At 39.1% G+C, this 16,828-nt stretch overlaps 2 long non-coding RNA genes across 2 annotated transcripts; one reads left to right on the plus strand and one right to left on the minus strand.

Annotated features, from left to right (window-relative positions):
- Positions 1-875: 875 nt before the first annotated feature.
- On the minus strand, positions 876-1,787 carry LOC306921449. Its single transcript, XR_013789757.1, has 3 exons — positions 1,737-1,787; positions 1,076-1,140; positions 876-962 (listed from the first exon to the last, which is right to left on the minus strand). It is a non-coding gene; the product is annotated as an uncharacterized lncRNA (long non-coding RNA).
- A 5,383-nt stretch (positions 1,788-7,170) lies between these two features.
- LOC306921453 lies at positions 7,171-9,597 on the plus strand. The gene is made up of 4 exons (XR_013789761.1): positions 7,171-7,253; positions 7,405-7,467; positions 8,769-8,815; positions 9,465-9,597. It is a non-coding gene; the product is annotated as an uncharacterized lncRNA (long non-coding RNA).
- Positions 9,598-16,828: the final 7,231 nt, after the last annotated feature.

Raw genomic sequence — 16,828 nt, forward strand, 5'->3', positions numbered from 1 at the left:
TGCTATGTGTCTAATGTTTGGAACAGAATCTGTAGAATATTTATAAAAAAATTGTTTTAGCAATCCAGAGAAAAATACATTTTGATAAAGATCTATATGGCCACAACGTGAAGTGAGCTTTTGAAATAATTGGGTTGGGGTGTTTTAATGCTGGAAAGGGTTTTTCCAGCGCACACAGACAAATACACTCACAGGGGCGGAAACAACATAATCTCCACCTCCCGGCCTTCCGTCGGGCAGAGATAACAACAAACAAAAGTGGTCCTTAACTTATGTTATTAACGAGACAGAATCAATTCTATAGCCACAACATGGCAAGGCTATTGATTATATATGGATACTTCTAGTTCCTCCAGTAAGTTTAACCTAATTCTGACATTTTGTGATTGTGATCATGATGCAGGCTTGACTGTGAATGAACTCAAACAATCATATGTTGTCCTCATGGCAGATTTATTTAACAAATGTGATTCATTACATAATTTTCACTTCATATATTAATTTTCAAAATGTGTATCATGTGTATCATTCATGACATGTCCAATCAATGATCACTCTGTGAAATCATTTGGCTGCAGGCGCAGCAGGGGCAGCAGGGGCTGCAGGGGCTGCAGGGGCAGCCGGAGCTGCAGGGGCAGGCGCTGCGGGAGCTGGGGCTGCGGGAGCTGGGGCTGGAGCTGGGTACAGTGCTTGAAGAAGTGCTATCAGTTGCTGTGGGGTCAGCTGGGAATAGCGAGGGAGAAGACCCCCGAAAAAACCCTACAAAAGCAGGAACATTAAAAAAAAAGGAAAAAAAACACAAACAAATTGTATACGTAGATGAATGAATGACACTAAATACAACGATCTCAGTCTTCTCACAAATGGAATTGTGATGTTGGAAGATTTTTTTATTTTTTATTCTCACAAACCTCGCTGGAGTTTGAGTCGGATCTCGCAACTCGCAGGTGCTCATCTTCGACCTACGGGAGTAAAAAATAAAATAAAATGTGCACCTTCAGTGTTGGTTTGGTGATACTGTACGTACAGTATTATGTGGAAGACAATTATTGACCTTTTATCATTTCATACTCACAGGAAAGGCCAAAGCGAGGCTCAGGAGGCAGCCAAACAAGAGTGTTATCTTCAGCATGATTTCAGCTGTAAAGTGAAAAGAACAAATTCTAGTGGTGCAGTGGTAGGCTACTAGGCTAGTACAGTGGTTTTCAAACCTTTTCATATCAATTATTTATTCTGCATTTGAGCCAAGGACCACCATTTGATGACATTTAGCCTCTCAGACCCAAAACTAAAGAATATTTTGTTGTCATTGGAAACCACCTGGAACCCCCACCTGGAACCCCCTCAAGAACCACTGGTGGGCCTGGGCCGTGGCTCAGCGGTCCAGGCACCTTGGCTGGTAATCCAGTTTGGCCGTGTGCCGCGGGTTCGACTCCCGATCCCGACGGCCCCCACCGCACGCCCCCCCCCCCCCCCCCCCCCCCCCCCAGACAGCCTGCCCACCCACAATGGCCTGTCAGGCCTGACGTCGAAAATGTAAAAAATTGCCTTTTAAATCATGACAATTTTCTGAAAGTTTTGAGGCACATTATAACGATTTTTCAAAAATAGCAGACCTACAAGTTCATAGCGCAGCACTAAAAAACCCAAATAAAAATCATAGCAGATTAACACATTTCCATGACTCTTAATTATAAAAGCATACATATCAACACACATGCTGAAGAAGTTGTTACCTTATTGTAGTCTTCTGTTTAATTTCAGATGCTTGTCAGGACTCAGGACAGCTGCAGTGATATTGTTGAAACCAAGTCATGAGCACTTATATATAGTGTTTTAGCCTCTGTCGACAGCTCATTGCTCATTAAAATGCAGTCTTGCAGAAAATCTTAATACTTAATATTATGAAATCGTTCATCTCCACCTAATACGACAAGGCGAGACAGGTTTATTTGTGTAGCGCATTGCAATAACAAGCTCCTTACACAAAACATCAAAAGAAAACATATTTTAAAGGACATTTTAATGCAAACATAATAGAATAGACATAGAGAATTACAGTGCAATCGGCGCTTTCAAACGTATCAAGATGGTTCATTGTTTTCAATCCTGTTTGTTTAATGATTTAATTGAGGAAGGAAATATAGCATGTTTAATACATTTGTCTTAAATTACGGGGATGACAAATCAGACAAGGGAGTGGCAGGCATTAAGAGGGATAAAGATTTCTTGCCACTTGAAGCTCTTTATACTCTGATAGTAATCATTGATATAGACTATTTATACTCTGATAGTAATCATTGATATAGACTATTTATACTCTGATAGTAATCATTGATATAGACTCTTTATGCTCTGATAGTAATCATTGATATATAGACTATTTATACTCTGATAGTAATCATTGATATAGACTCTTTATACTCTGATAGTAATCATTGATATAGACTCTTTATACTCTGATAGTAATCATTGATATAGACTCTTTATACTCTGATAGTAATCATTGATATAGACTCTTTATGCTCTGATAGTAATCATTGATATAGACCAGAGGTCCTCAATAGGCAGACCGCGGACCACCTCTCTGTGGACCCTGGACAAATTTAAAAACTATATATTTTTTTTTTCTTTTTTTGAAACTTGAAAAAATAAATGTGTTCTTTGTGCCAACACAATACCTCTCATTTGCTGTGCATTTTTGGAGGGGAATATTTGTGAAACATTCTATTTCCATACTCATGCACCCCAGTATTGGTTGGTTCAGGGGAACCGATTTGTATAAGCTTGCCTTGGTGTGACTGTACTAAACAGGCACAGAGCCCCGCTCTCCGCTGGCCGCTGCGTGGCCCGCGCCGCGCTCATGGGACCGGACCTTAGTCTTTTTCAAAAACTATTAGTGGACATTCAGCATTTCTTGAGGACCCCTGATATAGACTCTTTATACTCTGATAGTAATCATTGATATAGACTCTTTATACTCTGATAGTAAACATTGATATAGACTCTTTATACTCTGATAGTAATCATTGATATAGACTCTTTATACTCTGATAGTAATCATTGATATAGACTCTTTATACTCTGATAGTAATCATTGATATAGACTCGTTATACTCTGATAGTAATCATTGATATAGACTCTTTATACTCTGATAGTAATCATTGATATAGACTCTTTATACTCTGATAGTAATCATTGATATAGACTCTTTATACTCTGATAGTAATCATTGATATAGACTCTTTATACTCTGATAGTAATCATTGATATAGACTCTTTATACTCTGATAGTAATCATTGATATAGACTCTTTATACTCTGATAGTAATCATTGATATATACTCTTTATACTCTGATAGTAATCATTGATATAGACTCTTTATACTCTGATAGTAATCATTGATATAGACTATTTATACTCTGATAGTAATCATTGATATAGACTCTTTATACTCTGATAGTAATCATTGATATAGACTCTTTATACTCTGATAGTAATCATTGATATAGACTCTTTATACTCTGATAGTAATCATTGATATAGACTCTTTATACTCTGATAGTAATCATTGATATAGACTCTTTATACTCTGATAGTAATCATTGATATAGACTCAGAGTGATCAGTTAGGCCCGCGGACGCCCATTTCAAAATATATGCCAGGGACCCCCATAAGAGGATATTTTTTACAGCTCTAGCAGTGATTCTCAACCAGTTTAATTTCAAGGACCCCCAGTTTGACATGCATTAGGCTACGGACCCCCCATTTAATGGCATTTATATCTCTGGGACCCCAATTTATATTGTAAAGTCAATGTTATAACTCTGAGAGTGTACAAATGGAACCAAATGACATGTGTACACTCAGAGTTACAGATATATGGGTCCATTTGGTTCCTAACTATCTATCATAGCTGGGGACCTCCTGGAACTCCCTCAAGGACCCCTGGGGGTCCCCAGGCCCCACTTTGGGAACCTCTGCTTTAACCCATTCAGGAAGGGAACTCCTTTAGGCAGTATGTTACACTTTAGCTGTTGAAAAATAGCAGATCTACAAGCTCATAGCGTGGCACCGAGCGCCGCACTACGAGCTTGTAGATCTGCTATTTTTTGGAAAAATCATGTGGCACAAATCTCTGAATATATATATTCTTTCACAGCGAAAGTTACTGTATTAACTCAAATCTTTGCTTCTGGGGGGTCCCTGGAACAACACTTTTTCAGATGGGGGTCTGTGGTCAAATACAGATCATTCTGGGGGTCCTTGACATGAAAAGGTTTGAGAACAACTGACATAGGAACAAGGTTTTTCAGAAAGCTGTCATGATTTAGAAGCCTTTTTTTCTTTTTCTTTTAATCGGCCTCAGGTCTAAATGGGTTAAAGAACAGAACAAAAATAAATCAGGTCATTGAATTAGATCAAAATACCAATTTGACCCATAAAGATCATTGATAAGATTACATTTTCATAGTGGTGTTACAATTTTGTCTGTCCATATTTTAGTTTCAACAATTCCAATTTCACTCTTTATACTGCATGCAGTATATGAGATCTATCTCCTATTTGATAGAATTGCTATCCCGGCCCTGAAAATGTATATTTTCTGTGTATTAAAGACCGGTGGGGAGACCCTGTTAGCAACGATTGCTAACCGGTATATAAAACAATTTAACAAAAAAAACATACTGTAGGAGAAAACTATCGCACGCCTAGCAATCAGGCGCAGGTGCGTAGGCCAGTGGACATCAAAGAAAGCAATAAGGTACACCCGCACACTGGGTATCTGCTCGGCACAAGAGTATTGTCTTATTTAATAATAACGAATTGCATTTTCTAAGTGCTCAAAGCGCTTTACAATGGTTCATTCATTCATACATTGGGAGGTGAAGCAGTGAAACAGTCGACGCCAGCGTCCTCACTTCCCACATTCACACACCAATGGTGGCAAGCTCACACCGACCAACTCATTGGAGGCAATGTAGGGTTCAGTGTCTTGCCCAAGGACACTTTGACATGTGGACAGGAGGAGTCGGGATTCGAACCGCCGACCCAGGGATCATTGGACGACCTGCTCTACCTCCTGAGCCACAGCCGCCCTATTTAATGAAGCAACGTTTCGGTCACTAGGGACCTTCCTCAGGCAACAAACAAACATACAAACAAACAAACAAACAAACAAGTGTAGGCTATATTTTAAACATCTAAGTGAAATTAAGACAAAGGAATGTGAGTTCTGTGCTTGCTGACATTCCAAGGGGAAATAAAAGCCACCACCATTGTTGAGCTGCCTATGAATCATGTGGAGTTTCACCATCCGTCCACTGTTCCCAACACCATGATGACATTAGAGCTGCTGGGCGTTGCTCTTTGGTTGTGGACAGGCAGGGCCACCTATTCATTATGTTGTTTCACCATATTACCGCCATGAGGATACAATTAAGATGACAATAGCTTTGACCTCTGATTGATTGTATGATGGAATATGACGTTGAAGTTGTGGCTCTGTCTGTCTGTCTAGACAGACATTAGTACAGTTCTGATTACCACACACACATGCGCACGCACGCACGCACGCACGCACGCACGCACGCACGCACACAGATAATAAGTACAACTGTACTTATGGCAATATGCCCTATATGATGTGCTCTGCAAAAAATGCAAATGATGATGCCAATGACCGTGATATAACCTCCTATGATAAATTCTTCCTCCTCCCTTTATGGAATGAGAACTTCCAAATGTGTGAAAATAAAATGGCACGTTGTATTGTTTAAAGGTATAACGTTAATCCCTGAGGGGAAATTGAAGTGCTACAACAAACAACAACAGGCATGCAGCCACATCACACATGAAGCGCCAAACAAGCAGCAAGTGAACGAATGTCATGTTTTGGATCTTATTTGATTATAATAAGTACTGTTGTATACAATGCTTATGTGTACCCTACAGATAAGTATACCATTTCTGCTTTGAATATATGCAGTGAAGTTGAGGTTAGAGAGCCGAAATAAGCCACAAGTCACTCTTCATTACAGAATAGACTGTATTTTGTCTGCCCACATTTCCCCCATGCATGGATTTAGAAACATACCCATAAAGATGTGACGAGTTTTTTGAAATGTTTTTTTTTTGTGGCTTTTGCCTTTATTTTATATTTTTTATGGAGGGACAGACAGTAGGCTGACAAGAAATGGGGAGAGAGATGGGGGGAAGACATGCAGTAAAGGCCGTCGGGATCGGGAGTCGAACCCGCGGCACACTGCCAGACTGGATTACCAGCCAAGGTGCCTGGACCACTGAGCCATGGCCCAGGCCAGATGTGACGAGTTTTTAATGTTCTTCACACTGAAGCTTTAGAATATCAGGGTCGTTGTTGTGGTGTTGACGAATATTATTGTGTTCTCCCGTGTCTGTGTGTGTACATCCTGATTTACATTTACATAGTCAACGTCTAAAGTATATGGATCACAATTTGTACTGAATGGAATTTTGTTAAAACATATATTTATTTGAAGTTATTCATAGCCAAGCTGTATGGTTTACCATGACAACAACAAACAAAAGTAACCCATAACTCGATGTTATCCAATATAATCAAGATAGACGATATGGCAGGTCAACTGATTATACTGTAACTTTTAGTTTGAATATCAGGTTAATGTGTATTCTAAACATTTAACCCATTTTGGGGGGCGGGAACCCCTTTTGGTGTTTTAAACATTATGTTATAATTTTGATATTGAAAAATAGCAGATCTACAAGCTCATAGCTTGTAGGTCTGCTATTTTTGAAAAATCGTGAAAATATTTATTTCAGAAAACCGGAGGATTTCGAAGATTTTTTTTAAATTTCGAGGTCAGGCCTAAATGGGTTAAGTGATATATGGAGACTATTAAGTGTGAAAATAAAAATACAACAATAGACACCATTGAACTTCCCATGAATCATGCAGAGTTTCAACATCCGTCCATGCAGTTTCACAACACCATGAGATTATAGACCTGGGTGTTGGCCATTTATTGTTGGACAGGGACCACCTATCTATTATAATCATTTCACCATATTACCACAATTAGGGATATACAATTAAAATGACAATGGCTTTTAATTCGACACCCGCTTGCACGATTGGAATATTCTTTATAAAGCTCACATGCACGACGGACCAGACAGTACAGGATTCACCATCAGATGGTCATCGCGACTCTTATTACTCGTATCGGTTTGTTGTCCTTATACTGAAGGTATGTTTTATTTTCTTCACAGGAGAACATTGTTCATTTTCAAAAGCAGCAATATAATTATTCATCTAAACTGTTTGGAACGAAAACGTGATCCAGAATCGTTGTTTTTGTTATGACAAAAAAAATGAATGCCTTAATTTTCTTGTTTTAGATATGAAACGGCTTGTTGTCCTGGCTCTGTGCTTCATGGCACTGTGCTCCTCGTTCCCGGTAGGTCACCACACCACCAGACTATGTGTCATACAGTATACAGTATCAGTGTTTGATCCTGTAATTATAGGATTTGTAAAAGGCTGAACATGTTGGGCTCAGAGGGTGTTTAATAAGCACACTTGGGATTCCATGCGCGGCCAAAAAGCCGCCCGTTGGCAGGCGTCTCTTCCTGGTTTTTAGCAAGGACTATAAACCCATTTAGGCATGACGTCGAAATAATAATTAAAAAAAAGTCTTTGAATATATATTCAAAGATTTGTGCCGCATTTTCACGATTTTTCAAAAATAGCAGACCTACAAGCTCGTAGCGTGCCACTCGGTGGCACGCTATGAGCTTGCGTTCGCGTTCAGCTTCCTTGCAGGTCTCAATTTGCGCATGTTTCTTTCCTTCCAGGGAGCAACGTGGACTCCGGCTGTACAGGCTTCGCTACCTAACCTTATTTAATTAACCTTGGTTTTAGACAGCTGGTGGATGGAAATTAAGCTCCACCCACATGGCAGAATGCCGCGGCGGCCGGATTCCCGGAAGCGCTGGCTAGCTCCCCCGCGGCATTCTGGCATGTATGGTGGAGCTTCATTTCCGTCCACCAGCTGTCCTAAAAACCAGGAAGTGACTGCCTGCCGCTTGCGGCTTTTGGCATCTTGGTGATGTAAAAGTGTGCCTGTGCTGAGAGCGGCATATTTAGTCAGTGGGGGAAAAAAAAGTTATCAATTGCTTTTACTTTATATAAGTAAAAGTATCAATAGGCTACTGCAATATAGAACTACTCCGTCACAAGTATAAAAGTCGGGAATTAAAAATGTACTTGATTAAAAGTGCAAAAGTATTGGCGTCAAAACGTACTTAAAGTACTAAAAGTATTCATTATGCAGAATGTGCCATTTCAAGTTTTCAACAGCTTTTGAAAATCTAAGCTCACAATGCGTCGCAACGCGACGCATTGTGAGCTTGTAGATCGGCTATTTTCAAATCGTCGAAATATAGGGCTGAAGTGCATGGTTACTGTACGTTTTGTCATAATAATCAAAATCTACAAAGTAACTATAGTAACTAAAGTTTTCAAATAAATGTAGTGGCGAAAAAAGTGCAATATTTGCCTCTGAAATGTAGTGGAGTAGAAAGAACTGAAGATTTGACATACTCAAGAAAAGTACAAATAGGCCTACCTCAAGATTGTACTTAAGTACAGCACTTGGGTAAATGTACTTCGGTCCTTTCCACCACTGCATTTAGTTGAGCTACACTTGGGACAGTTTATGACGTGACATTTAATGATTGCTTTCAGCTGCGTCCAATGGCAGGGGAGGAAGTGCATGAGCGTGTGAAAAGATCCAGCAGCAGTGACGAGGTCAGTATATATATATATAGGCCTACACACACTTCTGATAATACAGTTAATAAATAATAATTATAACTGTATTTATGGACTGTATACCAGTGGTTTTCAACCAGTGGACGGTACCCCAGGTGGTCCCCGTGGCTAAATGAAGGTACTTTTGTGTACGTACGTACTTTTAATGAAGGTTCTTTCTCGCCCACCTAGTGGCGAAAAATAAAACTTCTGGGAACTCAGATTAAAATGAAGGAGACTTGGTAACCAAAAGGACCCTTTTAAGGTGTTTAACTCTTGAGTGTGTAAAATGAAACCCATTTGGTTTCATTTTACACCCTCGAGAGTTACATTATTGTTAAACATCTGCATTACTTGAGTTAATTTGTCTACACAAGTCTACACAATTAGAGAATGTAGGAGAATTGTTATTTTTGATCAACGTTTGCCCGTTATCTCTCCTAATGGTACCAACATCAACACAGCATGGAATTGTGGACAACATCCTATCAAACGATAACAAAATATCCTTAAGTTTGGGGTCTGAGAGGCTAAATGTCATCAAATGGTGGCCCCGTGGCTCAAAATGCCGGAAAAGAATAATGGGCCTTGATATGAAAAGGGTTGAAAGCCTCTGATCTATCACTGTATTGTTTGTCTTAAGCAGGATATGAACATGATGATGCAAATGCTGCTGATACGACCTCCTGTGCTACCTCCTGTCCTACCGCCGCTGGGGAAATGAGATGCATGGGGATCACCTTCCAATGAGGAACATTAATGCACCTCCATTTTGTTTTTGTATTCACTGTGTGAAATCAAACCAATAAACAGCAAAAGTGGACAAGAACATGGTTTGAATGTGATGTTTTGGATTGTAAATACTAGCTGGGATTGGCATAATTTACTTTACTCCATTTTGTATATAAAATGTGAAGAATGAGTAATCTATCTCTCTATCCCTCCCTCCCTCCCTCCCTCCCACACGGAAAAGGACTTATATGGAACTTATATGTTAGAGCCTAACATATACGTTTCATATAAGTCCTTTCCGTGTGGGCTCTCTCTCTCTGACACAGACAGGTATTATTGTACAGTGCTAACCAGGCACATATACATCATATATACATCCCTTTTGCCTGTTGGTAAAGCTCAGCCAGACAGCTCAGAGCCCTGAATTGATCCCTTTGAACTTCAACATTTCTAACTGACAGACACGTCTAGATAATCAAGCAAATGCTTAATAACAGCAACTGCTAATTGTAGGCTTGAGTAGCGAGCCCACTATTATTCTGCGCGCGCAGCCACACACACACACACACACACACACACACACACACACACACACACACACACACACACAAACACACACACACACACACATACACACACACACACACACATACACACACACACACACACACACACACACACACACACACACACACACACACACATACACACACACACACACACACACACACACACACACACACACACACACTGTTCTGTTCCCAATGTCTGTTTAAGGAATTGTCTTTTTACTGTTCTGTTCCCAATGTGTGTGGATGGTACACAGATAAACAGACAGCTAACAGTTGTCTTGAAGGGACGGTCAGAGGCAGAGTAAAGTTTTGAAGGCGTTTTTACTTCTTCTCCAAAACCAGGTATCAAGGCAAATTTGTAAAACTGAAACATATAATCACAAAAAAGCACTAATTAAATAATGCCTATTTATACAAAGATTCAAAGAAGTAAAAACGCCTTCAAAACTTTACACTGCCTCTGACCGTCCCTTCAAGACAACTGTTAGCTGTCTGTGTACCATCCACACACATTGGGAACAGAACACACACACACAAGAGTGAGAGAATACAATAAAAATCCTAATCATTCTTCCACCACACTGGGGGAAAACAGCATCTGAAAGTTTGATGGTGCATTTTTTTTTTTTTACACGTGAGTGCAGTTAGAACTTTTCCATTGCATCTTTTGAGAGGCAGGGATCTTATGCTGCCGGCATGCGCGCGCGCAGCTGTTGCTCATCAGTGTGATGTCGTCAGTTAAGGCGTCTATTTGGACTTAAAAAACAGCAGATATACAAGCTCAGCATGTTACGTGACCTCATGCTATGAGGTCATAGATCTGATATTTCAGCATGCAACCAAGTGTAAAATGACTTTTGGATCTCTTGTCCACTAGTCCCTTCCTAACATCTTAGTCTAGTTTTTATTTGACAAAATTGTCAGTATATTTAGTCATCATAGCTTAGTTTATTTAGTTTGTCAGTGAAAAAAGGTAGTCGGACATTTTCCGTCGACAAAATCAACACTGCATGATGACACAAAGAATCTATACTATGGCATATTACTCCTTTTAAACTTAACCTGTACACTAAAAAAATTCAGGTTAGAAAATAAGTAAGCTACAGCCAGGCTGCAAACTTGTGATTAGTAGAGACAAACAAACCGGTTTCCATTTCAGACTAAAAACAAATAAAAAGTTACTGACAAAAGCTACACATTTTAATAGCTGCATATTCAGTCAGACATGAACCAATAAATAATTACAACATTTACAATGTGTGAGTTTTGTTTTTAAATGAACACATTTTATTGGCAAAAGGCTGCAATGTTTCCTCTGCTAAGTATTCATCAGGCAAAATATTATGACAGAGAGCAGAACAAATATTGTTCTACCCAGTTCCAAAGGACTTTTTTGGCCATTATCAGGTTGAAAACCATCCAAAACAGAGACAAAGACTAACAACAATGCCAGACAATCAAATTCCAATCAATAAGTTCCTTTTAAACAATATATTTAATAATCAAATGCCTTTTAAACTATTAGCGTTTTTAAATAAGTGTTTTTAAACAATGCCTAAGTTAAATGTCTTTTAAATTAACTTATTGAAGTCAACATTTTTATCAAATTATTAAAGTCAACATTTTAATCAAACATTTCAAATTTACCCTTTAAGCTTGAATAAATGATTCAAATTGAGCTTGTAGATCAGCCCTTTTTCAACTAGGCATTTTAAACCTTTTAACAGCATGGTGAATCATGAATTGTCCACATTTTAGTAGTAGTCTTTTAAATTCTTAACATTTCTAACTTTGTTTTAGTCTTTTGTAAAGTTATACTTCTCAAACACCAAACTGAAAACAAGCAATACTGCAAACACTGTCAAGTGTGTTTGAACACAGAATGCCCAACACACAAAAGGTGTTCCTCGTATGTGTTTTTGGTGTATTGTATGTGTAAGGTGTATTGTATGTGTTTTTGTATGGATAGTTTTATCATCATTTTTAAGAGCCTGATCAGGGACTACAGATGTAAATTAGCTTATAGCTAACTCTGGCCCATTTACATGGATGTGAAAACTGACGTGTTAATTAATGAGCATTTTGTCCCTAGCTGTCAAATAAATAACCGATTTAAATGGTATCAATTTTAACACATTAACCAGCTGCAGCTGCAGCAGCAGTAGTAGTCGGAGCAGGGGTCAGCAGAGTGGCCAGCAGGAATGGCAGCAGCGACATGAAGGCGTTGTTGTTGTCGTTGTTGTTGTTGGCTGGATAGTACGGGTAGTACGGCTGCTGTTGTGGCGGCTGCTGTTGTGGCGGTGCATAGCCTCCATACCGCGGGAAGAAACGCTGAAGAGAGAACGAAATATCGTTCATCTGCATCTGCATTACTTGAGTTAATTTGTCTACACAAGTCTACACAATTAGAGAATGTAGGAGAATTGTTATTTTTGATCAACGTTTGCCCGTTATCTCTCCTAATGGTACCAACATCAACACAGCATGGAATTGTGGACAACATCCTATCAAACGATAACAAAATATCCTTAAGTTTGGGGTCTGAGAGGCTAAATGTCATCAAATTGTGGCCCCGTGGCTCAAAATGCCGGAAAAGAATAATGGGCCTTGATATGAAAAGGGTTGAAAGCCTCTGATCTATCACTGTATTGTTTGTCTTAAGCAGGATATGAACATGATGATGCAAATGCTGCTGATACGACCTCCTGTGCTACCTCCTGTCCTACCGCCGCTGGGGAAATGAGATGCATGGGGATCACCTTCCAATGAGGAACATTAATGCACCTCCATTTTGTTTTTGTATTCACTGTGTGAAATCAAACCAATAAACAGCAAAAGTGGACAAGAACATGGTTTGAATGTGATGTTTTGGATTGTAAATACTAGCTGGGATTGGCATAATTTACTTTACTCCATTTTGTATATAAAATGTGAAGAATGAGTAATCTATCTCTCTATCCCTCCCTCCCTCCCTCCCTCCCACACGGAAAAGGACTTATATGGAACTTATATGTTAGAGCCTAACATATACGTTTCATATAAGTCCTTTCCGTGTGGGCTCTCTCTCTCTGACACAGACAGGTATTATTGTACAGTGCTAACCAGGCACATATACATCATATATACATCCCTTTTGCCTGTTGGTAAAGCTCAGCCAGACAGCTCAGAGCCCTGAATTGATCCCTTTGAACTTCAACATTTCTAACTGACAGACACGTCTAGATAATCAAGCAAATGCTTAATAACAGCAACTGCTAATTGTAGGCTTGAGTAGCGAGCCCACTATTATTCTGCGCGCGCAGCCACACACACACACACACACACACACACACACACACACACACACACACACACACACACACACACAAACACACACACACACACACATACACACACACACACACACATACACACACACACACACACACACACACACACACACACACACACACACACACACACACACATACACACACACACACACACACACACACACACACACACACACACACACTGTTCTGTTCCCAATGTCTGTTTAAGGAATTGTCTTTTTACTGTTCTGTTCCCAATGTGTGTGGATGGTACACAGATAAACAGACAGCTAACAGTTGTCTTGAAGGGACGGTCAGAGGCAGAGTAAAGTTTTGAAGGCGTTTTTACTTCTTCTCCAAAACCAGGTATCAAGGCAAATTTGTAAAACTGAAACATATAATCACAAAAAAGCACTAATTAAATAATGCCTATTTATACAAAGATTCAAAGAAGTAAAAACGCCTTCAAAACTTTACACTGCCTCTGACCGTCCCTTCAAGACAACTGTTAGCTGTCTGTGTACCATCCACACACATTGGGAACAGAACACACACACACAAGAGTGAGAGAATACAATAAAAATCCTAATCATTCTTCCACCACACTGGGGGAAAACAGCATCTGAAAGTTTGATGGTGCATTTTTTTTTTTTTACACGTGAGTGCAGTTAGAACTTTTCCATTGCATCTTTTGAGAGGCAGGGATCTTATGCTGCCGGCATGCGCGCGCGCAGCTGTTGCTCATCAGTGTGATGTCGTCAGTTAAGGCGTCTATTTGGACTTAAAAAACAGCAGATATACAAGCTCAGCATGTTACGTGACCTCATGCTATGAGGTCATAGATCTGATATTTCAGCATGCAACCAAGTGTAAAATGACTTTTGGATCTCTTGTCCACTAGTCCCTTCCTAACATCTTAGTCTAGTTTTTATTTGACAAAATTGTCAGTATATTTAGTCATCATAGCTTAGTTTATTTAGTTTGTCAGTGAAAAAAGGTAGTCGGACATTTTCCGTCGACAAAATCAACACTGCATGATGACACAAAGAATCTATACTATGGCATATTACTCCTTTTAAACTTAACCTGTACACTAAAAAAATTCAGGTTAGAAAATAAGTAAGCTACAGCCAGGCTGCAAACTTGTGATTAGTAGAGACAAACAAACCGGTTTCCATTTCAGACTAAAAACAAATAAAAAGTTACTGACAAAAGCTACACATTTTAATAGCTGCATATTCAGTCAGACATGAACCAATAAATAATTACAACATTTACAATGTGTGAGTTTTGTTTTTAAATGAACACATTTTATTGGCAAAAGGCTGCAATGTTTCCTCTGCTAAGTATTCATCAGGCAAAATATTATGACAGAGAGCAGAACAAATATTGTTCTACCCAGTTCCAAAGGACTTTTTTGGCCATTATCAGGTTGAAAACCATCCAAAACAGAGACAAAGACTAACAACAATGCCAGACAATCAAATTCCAATCAATAAGTTCCTTTTAAACAATATATTTAATAATCAAATGCCTTTTAAACTATTAGCGTTTTTAAATAAGTGTTTTTAAACAATGCCTAAGTTAAATGTCTTTTAAATTAACTTATTGAAGTCAACATTTTTATCAAATTATTAAAGTCAACATTTTAATCAAACATTTCAAATTTACCCTTTAAGCTTGAATAAATGATTCAAATTGAGCTTGTAGATCAGCCCTTTTTCAACTAGGCATTTTAAACCTTTTAACAGCATGGTGAATCATGAATTGTCCACATTTTAGTAGTAGTCTTTTAAATTCTTAACATTTCTAACTTTGTTTTAGTCTTTTGTAAAGTTATACTTCTCAAACACCAAACTGAAAACAAGCAATACTGCAAACACTGTCAAGTGTGTTTGAACACAGAATGCCCAACACACAAAAGGTGTTCCTCGTATGTGTTTTTGGTGTATTGTATGTGTAAGGTGTATTGTATGTGTTTTTGTATGGATAGTTTTATCATCATTTTTAAGAGCCTGATCAGGGACTACAGATGTAAATTAGCTTATAGCTAACTCTGGCCCATTTACATGGATGTGAAAACTGACGTGTTAATTAATGAGCATTTTGTCCCTAGCTGTCAAATAAATAACCGATTTAAATGGTATCAATTTTAACACATTAACCAGCTGCAGCTGCAGCAGCAGTAGTAGTCGGAGCAGGGGTCAGCAGAGTGGCCAGCAGGAATGGCAGCAGCGACATGAAGGCGTTGTTGTTGTCGTTGTTGTTGTTGGCTGGATAGTACGGGTAGTACGGCTGCTGTTGTGGCGGCTGCTGTTGTGGCGGTGCATAGCCTCCATACCGCGGGAAGAAACGCTGAAGAGAGAACGAAATATCGTTGTAATCCAGATTTACAGCAAGCAAGAACACAAACATGGCAATACATCAAACACATACAAATAGTCACCACGAATCATAGGTGAGCTAAGAACCTAACAGTGGAATATAATATATATATAACTAATGGACTATGCGTATATACACTATAGAGTGCTATATGTCTAAAACAATGCTATCTAAGTTACAGTACATAAGTGGAGCATTTGCATGAGGCTAGCGCAAGTGCTACCAAACAATGACAATTAGACGTGTGTGTGCGCGTGTGCGTCTGCGTGAATGCTTGCACACTTGCGTGCGTGCGTTTGAGAGAGAGAGATACGGAGAATGAATAAGGAACGACACTAACCTCAAAACTGCTTGAGCGTTTGACTTTGTCATTCTCCTTCTCAGACACCTACAGAAACAAGATGTGAACAGAGTGCACTGTAACATGCATGTAACAAGCAGTACGACCAGAACAATTTCAAAACAGCATATTATTTATTGATATGATTCACTCACAGGGACTGAGGAACCAAGTGATATTAAACACATCACCAGGATCAGCATTTTCATGGCTGCGGTAGAAGAAAACATCTGCAGAGAAAAAATGAATACCAACGTATTTAGAAAATGGTTAATCGTTAAATTATAAGCAAGCTTTTAAAAGCAAAGTCATCGTCCCATCTAAGGTCTTACCTTGTATCAAAGAATAATGGCTACTTTATCGTTGTGACCTCGTTGACTGTCAGTCTGTAATTTTGCAGTGGAGCATCATGAGCATGTGCACCTTTTTAAAGAAGATTTCAGCCCACGCGGTCGCCCAATCAGCTTCCAAAGGTGACGTGTGTTATGAAATGTATGCATTTGGTGGTTCTTGTCTACATAACGAGATGTACAGTACACATAAGCTCATGGAGTTGGGAAACTGATGTTGAAACCGGACATGAATCATGCATATACATTGCTTTACATTAAAACATATAGCCTAGTAGGCCTACTCTATGCTTCCTCTTTTGCCTTCAAATACCTCTTAT

The sequence above is a fragment of the Electrona antarctica genome (genome assembly GCF_951216825.1).
Source record: "Electrona antarctica genome assembly, chromosome: 4".
Taxonomy (NCBI): domain Eukaryota; kingdom Metazoa; phylum Chordata; class Actinopteri; order Myctophiformes; family Myctophidae; genus Electrona; species Electrona antarctica.